Genomic DNA, 14,909 nt, shown 5'->3' with positions numbered 1-14,909 from the left:
GGACGGCTCCCAATGACGAGCCGGCTCCCATCGTTCACTTCAAAGAGCCGGCTCTTAGAGCCGTTTCGTTCGAGAACGACACATCACTATTATTCAGTACTAACCTAAAGCAGGCCGTCCAAAGTGTGGGGCGGTGGTCATTCGTGGTCTTCTGGGCAACGTTATGCGGCCCCAGCTTGCGTCGCTCAAAGAAGATTGACACTTTTTAACATTTTTATTATCAGATTCTAACTAACATGCCTAGTTTTGACGGTCAACATATATCTATCTATCTATATATTAGGTTTTGACCTAATTTGAGGAGTACACATTTCTCTCTCTCTCTCTCTCTCTCTCTCTCTCTATCTCTCTCTCTCTCTCCCCACACACACACACACACACACACACACACACACACACACACACACACACACACACACACACGTGTATATATATATATATATATATATATATATATATATATATATATATATATATATATATATAAGTTATGAACAGACACATTGGTCCAGTATAAAAATGAGAAATAATACATTAGAGATTAAACACACAAAGTAACATATAGTGAACATTTAAAATACGTACATAAATCTAATCCAATGCGTCCAACAAAAAGATGCATTTCCAAGTAAAGATGGGTGAGCCCATGAATGTTAAGGGACAGTGTGATGTAGATCTGTCAGGCTTTTCTAATGCTAGCATTTCACCATCTATTTTCTATCAGAAGCAAATGCAGGAGATAGGAGAATATTTTCATGCTCGGCCTGCATGAAAAAGTTAAGAGTGACCCATCACAATTACCATAGATATACTCATCAAAAATGTATTTTTTTAGTGTTCAACACCTTAAAAAGCTGGTTTCTGATAGTATCTCCTATCAGATACTATCTAGTCCACAGAAAAACAACTTTATTTGACCATTTCTTCCAGTGCAGGGGTGCCTATCCTAATTCTGGAGAGCTGTTATCCAGCATGTTTTAGTTGGCTTCCTGCTTCAATACACCAGATTGCAAGCATCAGGTGATTAACAGGCTTCAACTAAGCTCGACAACCTGCTGAACGGGTGATTGAATCACTGAATCAAGAGTGTTGGTGCAGAGAAACAGCTAAAACATGCTGGATAGGCCTTGAGGACCAGGATGAGTGCCACTGTTCTAATGGCTCCTACTAGATGAAACGAAACACAGAATATATTAATAATCAACCTTCTAACTAAAGCTATAATCATAATTAACATAAAAAGCCGGCATGAAATTATGGAATTGCCTCAAAGAAAATCAGCATGATCTATTAGGTGTCCCAGAAGGCTTATATCTGAAGACAGTGACCACGAAATAGGACAGATCTCCAGTGAACCAATGTTTGTTCAGTCTTTATTTTTTTATTAGAACAACCCTCAACTATTTGCTAATTGTAAGATTCAGCTTCATTCCAGCATTATTTATCTTTTTACAATGAATAATTATTTTTGCTAAAACAAAAGTTTTTGGTATACCAGTGCACGGTGTGCAAGAGAAGCACCCCATGGTGTGCAGGACTCTGCCTGCAGCTAAAGAGAAACTACTTCAAGGTCTACCCCATCAAATAAAAACGTCTGAAAGTTTACAAAAATAAATGGTCTTAAAATCTGCTAAAAAAAGATACCAAGGCTCAAACTTTTTTAAGAATATGCATTACAGTTCAAAGTTTTAATTGTTCATTTCAAATTGTTTGCCCAGTAATTTTGAAGTTCCTGTTCAGTAATAAATGTAAAAAATTCTAATTCGTTTTTTGCTTTTTTCACATTTAAGCTGATTTTTTAAAGGCATTAATAGAAATAAATTCTAAATACAAACCATACACTGAAAACTGAGGTTGTTCTAAAAAAAAAAAGAATTACACACACTTTGTACTTTTTATTACAATGTTACAACCACACGATTAAAAAAAAACAGGCGGCCCTGTTATAATTATGGTCATACGAGGCGATGCACAAACAGGAAGTGATTGGTAGTCATTCCACTCCAATCCAGTTGGTTGCGGTAATACACCAAATTGTTGTTTGCCAAGTGCCATAAGACCACAAATAAGACGAAGAAGAGAGGTGGGAGCGTTAGTAACAAACTCAAAGCGATAGTTAAAACATTAAGCATGAAATGGAGTAATCCTGGTGGCTCCAATAAGAGAAAGAAGCAGCTTGCTTCATAAAAGCTTTTATTTTCTCTTCTGAAAGTGACGTCGTTTTTCGATGTAAACATCAAAAGGAAGCAGAAAGGAAAGACAATGGAAAATGTTTCAAAGGAGGAAAACATAGACCAAAATGGAAAATAGAAAAAATAAACAAAGGCAAAAACACAGGAGCACTGACAGGAAAAAGAAAGCAGAGCAAATATTGAAAGCGCTCAAAGGGAGGGAAATACAGGAAAAAAGAGGAGGACTAATAAAAAGGGAAAATAACTCGTGTCAGAAGAGGGGAGAGTTTCGCAAATCCAGTTAAAGGTAAGATTGTCGAAAATTTAATGTAAGGGGCCCCATGTCTGTGTTCGCCTTGGGCCCCCAAATTGCTAAATCCGCCTCTGCAGAGGACACCAGTTTGCTGTCGACCTTGTTAGCATTGGTTATAATGATCACTTTTAATTTTTACATGAGCAAAAGCAGTTTGTTATTCTGTTTGCACCGTTGCCCATGGACACAGGATGTTTTTAAACAGAAGCTGGAAGGAAGTGAACAAAACATCTGGAAATGGCATGCATTCCTTAGCTTTTTTCTCTCTTGTATTATTTTAATGCCCACTTGATAAGATTTCCTCAAAGCATATTTAAACATTTGTGAGAAAAAAAACATAGAACAGATTTCTCACTATTTGTAAGTCTTTTTGTTGTCTGAAAGAGCTTTCAGACAGAGCATCCATGACAACCACAGGTCAGTACCTGCACAGAGCAGCCTGGAAAACATGGAGACACGTCCAACAGATGAATACCAACATCAGGCTGTAATCTGCAGACATCCACAAGCCTCTCCAGCTTTATGACACATAGCTGCTTTAAAAACATCACGTTATATTCAGTGTGTGATTAATACAGAGAATTACTGCAAAGCCATGCAGATGTTTATATTAAGTGAAAATGTGGAAGGCTACAGAGTTTGTTAACATTACAATGAAAATCTCTACTAAAGCAATGGCTTTGGCACTTTGACAGTGTGGAGCATACTGGCGTGTGTTAGCACGATGCCAGTGTGTAACGGTATCAGCAGGGACCATATAGAGCAAAAACTGTTGCTGCCTTGAGAAGGTTTTCAGGTCCTTTTGCAAGTAATTTGGTTTTTCTCAAGAGGAAAACATTTACGATGCTGCGAGTGACCCAATGGGTGGATTTGCTGGTAAATGTATCCAGAGGACAGTGTGTTAATTTCAAACTACAAAAAACAGGAAGATCTTTATCTTTCAATCCACAAGCTTCATTTAGCAGGTTAGACAGTTAGATAAAGACCGAACAAGCGTGGCTTGTTTGGAAGAGCTCATTTGTCTTGAAGAAAATCCTGATCGCATGACTTGGGTATCTGAAAAAACCACAAGACCTCTGGAACAATGTCCTTTTGACAGATAAGTCCATTGTAGAGATAGTACCCATAATGCACTGTGCTGTGTTAGAACACAAAATACAGCTCTTGTCCGCTTTGGGCACATATAAAAATTATCTGGTCCTCTGCACATCTTAGACAAGCTCAAATACCGGTATTACACAAAAAAGTACCTATGGCATCATTTTGCTACTGAAGAAAAAATAAACACACTCTTTATATAAAACAGTTGCAGTCAGCTTTATTATCAGAAATGCTGGTATGCTTGAGTCATATTAGATAAGTTAAGAACCACTGGTGTTTCTGTATCATAGTATGAGGCCAGAACAGTCTCAATAAGAATTAAGTCACACAACGTTTTCCACAAATGCACACGTTCATTCGGAAATCCACATTCTGTGTTTCACAAATATAATTCGGAGGAACACAAATGCACACGCACAATCGGAAATTCACACTCTTTGACTCATAAATATAATGTGAAAAAATAAGTCACGCAACATTTTACACAAATGCACACGCTAATTCTGAAGTTCACACTCTGTGGTTCACAAATATAATTTGTAAGAACACTTGTAATATAAACTCAGATCATACGAATTGCTGAATGTGCATTCACGGACAGCTTCTCATTTGTGAACCTTCCTGCATTCGTGAGAGAAATCGGTGTGCTGAATTTTGAGACTCTCCTAGCGTCGCAGGTCAACAAACGTCACCATTGGCTAATGAACCTGTCAATCAAATATATGCTTCTGCCAGGGCTGTTCGCTTTCAGCCAATCATATGGCTCTGCTGTGCGCATGCGCATTGCAGTTCACACGGCAGAGCGGGATGGACCGGTCACAATCTGTGAGTAATAGTTTTATCTTATTCCCTCCTTGTAATTTATGCAATGTTATAGAATTGTAACCGAGCCTTCCAGAAAGAGACGGGAGAAGATAGAGGATTGTGGTTGCTCAAGAAAAGGTTGATAACTGTGAACTCTCAGGGTCGCTTTATTTTAACATAACACCATTAACAACTCTGCTCCAACTTCTGTTGTTTTTTTTTCTCTTTTTCAAACATCACATCCTGTCAGCAGCACCTTCAAAATAAAAGTCCCATAAAAGTGGGTTACATGTCTCCCCCCACACACAAAAAAAAAAACGTCCACGTTTTCAAAAAAACATGAAAAGAGAGAGAAGCGGAGAGACAAAAAAATTATTAACAATAACAATAAGTCAAAACAACATCATAAACAACAACCCTCATCAACTGCAACAAAGCATAACAACTCACAACAAAACGTCATACACAAATTCCCCCAACAAGGGCCCACCACCAGAAGAAGAAAGAAAAAAAAACAACCTCAGAACCCAAAGTTTTTTCCTTATTCAACATTCAATAATAGAGACAAAGTTCTTAAACCAACCCGGTGGTCGAACAGCCCTTCCCGCACGTGAAACAGTCCCAGATGACCCAGCCTCCATCACCTCGGTCACCTCGTCCCCGAGCCGCGAGGATGCGTCCAACGTGGGACACCGACGGACCCCTGAGGATGGGACAGGAATCAAACCCAAGGTGTACGGTTTCAACCGATCGTAATGAACCACTTGGGAGGGTGCTCCATCACTGAGGAGGTCACCGATGCGGTACACATGACCCGTGACCCCTTCTGAGTCCAACACAGCTAAGACCTTGAAGGGACCCCTCCAATGGGGAGCCAGTTTCTTCCTATCCTCCCGAGGGTTATGAAGCCACACGAGATCCCCCGTCAAGTATGGCTGATGGCGGGTACTGGTGTCGTGATAAAGTTTTTGTTTCTCATGAGCCACTGCTGCATTCTGCCTCGTGTTGGCAAAGGCCACCTCCAACCGATCCCTCATAGCTGACACAAAGTCTGCATGTGACAGGGGAAGATCAGAGGGCACTGCCTGCTTCGGAACCAGCACATCCACTGGAACACGAGCCTCCCTGCCGTGGATCAGATAGTAAGGAGTGTACCCCGTGCTTGCATGCACGGTCGTGTTGTATGCAAAAGCTACTTGCTTCAAATAATTGTCCCACTCACCCCCACAGGACAACAATGACTTAGCCAGCTGATCAATGAGCGTACGGTTAAACCGCTCTACCATACCATCTGACTTGGGATTGTATGGCGCAGTACGCGTTTTATCAATGTCCAATAGTGTACACAGTCGTTGTATAATCTCCGCTTCAAACTGTCGACCCTGGTCGCTGTGAACAGTTTCAGGGATGCCATGCAACAGTATATAGTCTTCAAACAAACACTGAGCCACGGAGTGAGCAGTTTGGTCCAACAGAGCATACAGGTTGATAAATTTAGAGAAATAATCCTCTATCACCAGCACGTATCTGCTCCCCTCTGATGTCACTGGGAGTTCCAGAATGTCCATAGCAACCCTCTGAAAAGGGCGATCAGACTCCAATCCCCCCATCGGGGCATGATGTTTCGGCACAGGACTCCTGCGAGTCTGACACGGAACACACTGCTCACACCACTGGCGAATGTCCTTGAGCATAGATGGCCAGTAACAGAGGCCTCTAGCCCGCTCCCACACTTTTTCAGCAGAAAAATGTGCCGCTACTGGACCGCCGTGCAACTGATATAAAATGTCAGGGACCAGGAATGCAGGTACGACCACCTGATACAGTGCTTTCCCTACCGGAGAAGAGTTCACAGTTCGGCACAACAATCCATTCACCAATGACAACCTCGGGAACTCAGTCCACAGCTTTCGGAGCCACTGGGAGCCACCCCTCACTTGTCCCTGGGCTGGACGAGAGCCTCCCTGTTCCAACCAGTTTAGCACCACCCTGATATCGGGGTCATTCCGCTGTTGCACTGTTAAGGCCCCAGTGTCACTCAATAACCCTGTCAGTTGCGGGCCTTCATCCTTAGACTCAGTGTGTCTGGGGACCGAGCCTGGTGGACCCGAGACATGGGACTGGCAAGATGTGTCCACCACATTCACCACTGCAATAAGACTGTCCACATCCCGATTGGGGCGCCTTGAGAGCGCATCCGCATTTGTGTGTTGTTGGCCCTGTTTGTGCTGCAACACCCAGTTGTAAGGATCCAACTCCAGGATCCATCGAGCTCTCTTCCCCGATGGATCTTTATCAATGGCCAAACCTCGAAGCCCCAATAGCGGTTTGTGGTCCGTTATTATGGTGAAGGTGGCGGACCCAAGATAGTGTCTGAACTGTCGAATGGCCCATACCACCGCCCACAGCTCTTTCTCAAACGTGGACCAGCGTTTCTGGGTGCTAGTCAACGACTGGCTAGCATACACCACTACTCTTTCAAGCCCACCGTGATCCTGAGCCAACACCGCTCCTACAGCTTCCATAGAGGCGTCTGTGTACACTTTAAAAGGAACAGTAAAGTCCGGCATGGCCACCACTGGGGCCGACGAGAGCACTGTCTTTAAATACTTAAAGGCCACATCACAGTCCTCGTTCCATTCAAATGAAACACCTTTACATGTTAAATGATGCAGTGGAGCAGCACGATGAGCAAAGTCTTTGACAAATCGCCGATAGTAAGAGCATAAACCGAGAAAAGCCCTCACCTCAGTGGGCGACTGTGGCGTGGGCCAGGATTTCACCTTGTCTGTGTTTCTGGGGTCTGGCTGTAGACCGTGACAGGAGACTAAATGGCCCAAGAATACCACATGATCTCTGGCCAAGTGGCATTTACGAGGGTTAAGCCTCAGACCTGCTGCTCGGATTCGAGAGAACACCTCTCGCAACCTGGCTACATGCTCTTCGAACGTAGGGCTAAATATCAACACATCATCTAAATACACCATACACACGTGCCACGGGAGCCCCCGTAGAACCAGCTCCATCATGCGCTGGAAGGTGGCAGGTGCGTTAGTGAGACCCATAGGCATGGACTTCCACTGGTACAGGCCCCGCCCAGTAGTGAAAGCAGTTTTTGGGCGGTCCTCCTTGGCCACATCAATCTGCCAGTAACCATTGGAAAAGTCCAAAGTACTAAACCAACGGGACCCGGTCAAAGCATCTAGCGTTTCATCCACCCGAGGCAACGGATGGCAATCTTTTACAGTGACACTGTTCAACCGTCGATAGTCGATACAGAATCTCCAGTCACCATTTTTTTTTTTCACCAAAACAACCGGAGAGGCCCAGGGGCTACAACTCTCCTCAATCACCCCATCCGCCAGCAGGGTCGCTACCTGTCTGTCTATTTCCTCCCTCTTGTCAGGCGAGGTCCGGTAAGCCCGCTGTTTCAGGGGGGGATGGTCACCGGTGTTAATGCTGTGTTTAATAAGGGTGCACTTCCCTGTCACTGCTCTAGATTGGCTAAAAATATCTCTATATTCAGTTAGCAGTGCTTCCAGCTGTCCCATTTGTAATGGGCTGGCAGCAGACTCCATCAGCGACACGGGGGGTGTGTCTGTCAGTACCGCGGAAGGCACCGTTTCTCTAAGGGGGGTCACTACATCCCCCTCCTCTACAGAAAATAACTCGCCAAGATGTGTTCCTTCTCGTAGCATTATGTCTTGGCTGGTAGGATTAAGCAGTCGAGCCGTAGTAACGCCTTTGTCTACGGAAGCGAGAGTATGAGCCACCACACACTCACTCTTACTCTGAGGATTGGGTTCTAGGTACCCGACAAATGTGGGGAGTTGTCCAACCGGCCCCACAGGAGAGAGGTGTACTGGGACCAGCATCTCACTAAATGGCGGTAATGTTAGGGGGGACGTAAGAGACACATTACAGCAGGTCGGAATCAAATCCTCCTGTTTCAGCAACTTCACATCCATACCCCACAACTGCAATCTACCGCGGCCAAAATCCACCAATGCGTGATGTGACGTCAGGAAATCCAGACCCAACAGAGCTGTCTGGGTGGACTTACGGAGCACATGAAAAATATGTTGCCACGACTGAGAGCCCAACCGTAAGGTAGCAGTAACCGTCCCTAATGTATCCAGTAACTCCCCATTTACAGCCTTGGCCGCAATAATATTCATTCTGAGCGGTCGTTGGCGGAGAGCTGGAATAGACTGGCGAAAATCTGCACTGATAAACGATTCCGTGGAACCTGAGTCAATCAGAATGTTCAGTTCAGTACCTGCAATGCTCCCTCGCACGTAGGAGGAACATGGTTCCCCCGCCGGGGAACAATTCACCGTGTGTTCCCGGTGTGGTAGATCAACATCTTCTTCCCAAGACCCTGTAGGTATCGTAGCTGGTGTCCGGGCCATGACAACAGCTACATCCCGTTTCCCCACTGCTGCACAGGCTCCTCTCGCCCTGGAGAGAGGAATCTCACACCTTGTCGTCTTGTTGAACCACCAAGTGGGGTGTCCTTCCGCCATCCCGGGCTCTGGCCCCTCGGTGAACTGGAACGATCAGCATAAGGAGATGGAGAGCGTCTTCTTGATCCGGCGTCCTGGTCGGTGCGGCGCTCTCGCCAATTTGGAGTATTTGGCTGATGATGTGGGTTATACTTGGGACGCAGAGATTGGCAGCCCGGACCCCCACAGTGGCACCGACATGACTCCAGCCGGGGGGAGGAATAGTCGTTGCTCCTCTCTCGACCCTTCAGTCTCTCGTTCTCATATGACAGCCTTCGAAGGTCTTTTCTCATTTCCTTCATCTCCTCGGTCAGCTCTTCCACTACTCGCTGCCAGCGAGGTTCCTCCGAAACAGAATGCACTAAGGCAGTTGCACTCTTACTGGGAGGAGCCCCCGCAACAGGATGGGGGTATTCACTCTTTAAAGTTTCACGTGCTATATCACAGCGGCCTGCAATGATTAAGGCTTCCTCCAAATCAGTCGCTCCCTGTTCCTGACACTTAGCTCGGAGGCAGGGATCTAGTCCTGCCAGGAATCGGCGAAACTTTTCTTCCCTCTGAGCAGCTTGTCCATAATTAGGGAAAGCTTCATCCACCAGCTTCCCTACATCAGCTGCATAGACATCTAGACTCTCACCAGCGGCGCGACGACGAGCAGCCAAGTTAGCTCTGAAATTGTCCAGAAAATGTCGTTGTCTGAAGGCTTCCTGCAGCCGTTCCTTCACCGCGTTGTAGTCTGCTTGCACTGCCGCAGGTAAACTGTCCCACAGCAGGAACGCGGCTTTGGACAGTCTGGTGGGCAGTATTCGAGCCAGTTCATAGTCATATGCACTCTCGGCACCCGCTACTAGTGCTCTCACTGCCACTTCATATTGACGAGACCAGCAAGAGAAACTTTCCCCATCCTCTCCGGAGAACACCGGCGGAAGCTCAATGTTCACGCTGCTAGTGCGTGGTTTGTCTGGGCGGGAGAACCTGTACTCCAGCGGGTCTTCATCACGTCCCCACATAATTCCTGGAGATTCAACCGCTTCCAACCGGTAAACGTATTGTTGTACGTCCTATATATACTGGTACAGCTAAGCTAACCGCAAGTTAGCAGAGGCTAACTTCAACAAGCTAACGGACTCAGTTACCGTCACTGGAAAATAGCTGGACTTCGGCACTGAAACGATCCCACCGCTGCCACCAATGTAACCGAGCCTTCCAGAAAGAGACGGGAGAAGATAGAGGATTGTGGTTGCTCAAGAAAAGGTTGATAACTGTGAACTCTCAGGGTCGCTTTATTTTAACATAACACCATTAACAACTCCGCTCCAACTTCTGTTGTTTTTTTTCTCTTTTTCAAACATCACATCCTGTCAGCAGCACCTTCAAAATAAAAGTCCCATAAAAGTGGGTTACAGAATTATGAGTAGAAGCGTTCTTCATGGTCAAGTAAAATGTTTTATGTTAAATTCAGTCCAGACGTTACGTGAAGTCTGGTCCATTCTTCATCTAGTTTAACATCAAGCTAAACTCAAGTGAACATTTGTTTAGTTAGCGTGTCTAGGTACCATTTTTTTTAGGCCACGGTTGTCAAACTCAAGCCCTTGGTCTATTTTTATTTGCCCCCCGAAATCAAATATCAAATATATAATATTAAACTGGCCCGCCGGGCGATTTTGCTGATAAGACTACTAATCCCATAGTGCTGTGCGGCGTTAGCGCGCGAGACGAAGCAAGCCCTCTTTTATGTTTACGATCATTAGCATCCATGCTAGTAGAATCAGTGTGTGCAGCGTTACCCTCAGTCTTAAACAACTGAAGATACTCCTCTAAGCACCCAGTTTACTCAGCGAGTTTCCGACTTTGAACGCCTAGAAAGAAGGTATCTGGCTGGAACAGGTGACCATCAGAGTGGAGCGAACTGAGCTTGAAACATTTAATTGTCATGCACTTTTTCTGCTCCAAAGCATGAACGTTAATAACTGAGATATTTTCATAGAAGATAATTGCTATTTTTGGTTTTCACAGATCTTAACTTATTTAATTATCTAACATGTTATTGTATGGCTGTTGTACCTTTCATTTGGTAATTGATTGTTTTGGCCCCTATAAAAATGTGTCATATGAGAGTGTTTGTGCTTGAATTACATAGATCATGTACCTGAAGGTAGCTGACAACAACCGGGCAGACACCCACCTTGCCTTCTTCATTGAAGCTGTGAATGAGCATGGCTTTCCTCTGAGGTATTCATGTTATTCCCAACTTTACCCTCTGTTACCCTGTTACAAATCTGCTTTTGCCTAAAGTGTGTTATTGACCAAAGATAACATGCCATTTGAGGTCATATAGTAAAATCTATTGGGGGGGTGAACATTTCCCTCTTTCAAAAAAAATTTCCCCAGCAGAGGGTTAATAATGCCACATTGTTTACTCACTTAGTAGCAAGGTACATAAGGAAATTTCTGTGAGACTGAAATTGATGTAGATTGTTATAGATGTGCATTAAAAATGTTTGAAGCAAGATTCTAATGTTTTTTTTTTCATGGTGAGAGGAGATCATGGCGGAGAAAATGTAGGTGTTGCAGAATTAATGTTCTCAGTTCGTGGAACTGACACCAACAGCTTCATTGCAGGAAAAAGTGTACACAATCAACGGTGAGTTTAACCTAATTTGGAAGCTTTGTGTCTGTGCGCGCATGCCTGTGCCTGTTGACCTGCCCAGGGTGCACCCTTCGTCTCACACTGTGACTGCTGAAGATAGGCACCAGTCCCCCTGCGACCATTCAAAAGATAACTCAAGTTGAAAACGGATGTATGGACATGTAAATGTGTGTGTATGTTATAATTTTCTTTTATTTAATCCCCCTCCAAATCCAGGATCGAGTGCCTCTGGTGTGATGTCTTCATGAGTGTTACTGGTTTATATTACAACATCCTGCACTCTCTGGAAGACCAAGACTTGCTCGACATCAGTAACATCCTTCACCTGTTTTGTTGCCACTATATTGTCTCGCATCCAGGCCAGCCTGGATGTCTTTAGAGATGCGTGGGACAACCATCCAATCAGGACAGAGGAAAACATGACACCAAATCAGCTGTGGCATCTGGGCCAGGCTCTGAATCCTGTTTCTGATCCAGGGGCAAATGTATGTTCTGTTAAAACGACTGATCACATGTCAAGTTGATCCTTAACTAAAAATCAAATGTTCAACACTTTGATAATCTACCTCTGCACTATGCTTCTTGGATTCAAGACAAAATGGCTGTTGAAATTACAGTTCTGTTTGTGTGCACCTCTACTGAAGTGGACACTGTCAACTATAATGTCATGACATTACAAAGTCATGACACATCTGCAAGTTCAAAATGCAAGGCATTAGACCTTCCAGATGTGATATTCTCACTGCTATTTTAACATAAAAGTAGCCCATTAATTAAAAAAATAATAATTTATGAAATAATGGAGATGCTAGGTTCTGCCTGACATCATTGATGTTAAGTAATTGTTAAAAGGTCATGATAGGGCTTTATTAAATGTGTTTTCTTGAGATTTATTATGCACAGTGCTCATACACACTTTCTTTTTCCAGGGTATACCGGTACCAGAGATTGAATGGGAGGAGAATGGATACATGACTGAACCTCATCCTGGGATCAGTGTCCCTGTACTGGACAGTCCTCTTTTAGATCATGAAATGTTGGAACTGCAGGACAACATAATCCGTTGCAACATTCAGACTCTTGGGAGTGGACATATATCTTCACACTGTCCAGTATGTTGAGAACTTACTTGAGGCTAGATGATTACATGTGTGAAGAAGGAAGGAGAGAGAAGGTAGGGAGTTAGGAAGAAAGAAAACAAAGAGACAGGAAGGAAGAAAGTTAAAAAGTGAAGGAGTGGTCCATTTTAAGGTTAATGTACTGTATATTGTTATTCAAGGGATTAACCTTTGTAAATATGAAATGCTAAAGAATAGACCCCAAAATAGATTTCTAAATTCATTTATAGTTGTGTATTCCCTTAAAGGCTTTATCAGCCTGATTTATTTTAGACCAGGAATGTATTTGAAAAGGCTGCTGTCCACTTCATCTATGCTACAATTCTTCAAAATGTAGATGTTCTATCATTGCTAGTGTTGGTTTAGTAACATGCATCTTCCTGTGTATCCAGCTCTAATAAAAACATTTAAAGGTGAAGCACCTACTTATCAGGAGATCCATTTATTTTTACATGTTATTGTTTGAATTTTGTCTCGTTTCATAACTTTTGCTCAACATTTAAGGGGAACTGTGTTACCCTGCGATCATCTTCATTACACTTGAAAACTTGTACTATACCTCCGTCTGTCTACTTATTAAATGGAATAACATGACAAGATTCTATCTACTGGTTTTTTGATCAAGGGATGATTTGGTGTTGTGAGAAGATTCTCTATGCTTCTGAGTCTGTGTTAAGTTGCAACTGGACACACATACCCACACACAGTTTGTTCATTTGTTCTCAGAATGAGAATAATGTCTTTTACAATTAAAAAGTTTTTTTTCTTGATGTCACTGAAGGCTGTGTTAGAAATATATGCAGCTCATTAAAAGGAAAAGTAACTAATGTAACCAAAAGCCTGAACTCAGGAGAATAGAGACACCTGCCAAGATAAAGAGCTGGAGCTTTTGCTCCTTTTCAGAGTCACTCCCATGGAATAGGCTGGATGATTTACTAGCTTCTCTTACCTTCTCTGCAGACAATGTTTAATATGAGCTTCAAGAGGTCTCTGCCCCTAACGGGTTTGCTTTCACTTAGTAAAAATGCATAATTTTTCCGAATAAGATTATTAAGAGGCCACCCATAGGGTGGAGCGTTGGTAATGTAATGTAACCGGTTAGATTTGTGTCCGACTTGACGCCGACTTGCTCTGACGTCATGCATACGTAGGCAACGATAACCACTTGAGATCAAGGCGGCCGCAGATTTTGGAGCAAGGCTCTGCAGTTGTTCTCCCTTGGCTGCAAAACCTAGGGGATGACGGGAAACGCCTGGCTCTCACCTGATCTAAGATCTGATCGGTTCATATTTTGATCCAAACATCCGGTGGTAGAACATGAAATGTTAGTTGGTCACGTGTATTCTGTAAATCATGTAACGTTAATGATGATAACTATATAGGCCATAAAGAGAAATGTGTTTTGTGTTCTTTTGTCACGTTTCCTATAAGCACACTGAAGCTACAGCTGATAAACTTTACTTATTATTACAGTCATGTTTTCATATTCGATATTTGATATCCACAAGCACGTGAGGATGTGTTTCAGCCGCTAACAGGCGCCAGAATTAAAATTGAAAATTAAACAAGTGTGAACGCTAACGCGATATCTTCATCCATCGTCAGCCCCGAGCTACACATGCAGGAAATTGTGTCCGACTTATGCGCACAGCAGATCTGTTCTGTAACATAAGGAGCCATATGATTGGCTGAAAGCGAACAGCCCTGGCAGAATCATATTTGATTGACAGGTTCATTAGCCAATGGGGACGTTTGTTGACCTGCGACGCTAGGAGAGTCTCAAAATTCAGCACACCGATTTCTCTCACGAATGCAGGAAGGTTCACAAATGAGAAGCTGTCCGTGAATGCACATTCAGCAATTCGTATGATCTGAGTTTATATTACAAGTGTTCTTACAAATTATATTTGTGAACCACAGAGTGTGAACTTCAGAATTAGCGTGTGCATTTGTGTAAAATGTTGCGTGACTTATTTTTTCACATTATATTTATGAGTCAAAGAGTGTGAATTTCCGAATGTGCGTGTGCATTTGTGTTCCTCCGAATTATATTTGTGAAACACAGAATGTGGATTTCCGAATGAACGTGTGCATTTGTGGAAAACGTTGTGTGACTTAATTCTTATTGAGACTGTTCTGGCCTCATATTTCTGTCATCAGACAAGCAAGTTCACCATCTTCACGGACCGAGAGGGTTACGATCCAGAAAGATCTTCTTGCAGACACCTTCACGCTCACCTGAATCCT

The 14,909-nt window shown here is 43.5% G+C and overlaps 1 long non-coding RNA gene across 1 annotated transcript; it reads left to right on the top strand.

The window, feature by feature from the left end:
• The first annotated feature begins 4,265 nt into the window (after window positions 1–4,265).
• Window positions 4,266–13,261, top strand: LOC129164329 (uncharacterized). The gene is made up of 3 exons (XR_011520946.1): window positions 4,266–4,410; window positions 11,035–12,029; window positions 12,474–13,261. It is a non-coding gene; the product is annotated as an uncharacterized lncRNA (long non-coding RNA).
• The last annotated feature ends 1,648 nt before the right edge of the window (window positions 13,262–14,909 follow it).

Source organism: Nothobranchius furzeri, chromosome 6, assembly GCF_043380555.1.
Source record: "Nothobranchius furzeri strain GRZ-AD chromosome 6, NfurGRZ-RIMD1, whole genome shotgun sequence".
In the NCBI taxonomy this organism is placed as follows: Eukaryota; Metazoa; Chordata; class Actinopteri; order Cyprinodontiformes; family Nothobranchiidae; genus Nothobranchius; species Nothobranchius furzeri.
This window is presented reverse-complemented; position numbering and strand designations above follow the sequence as displayed.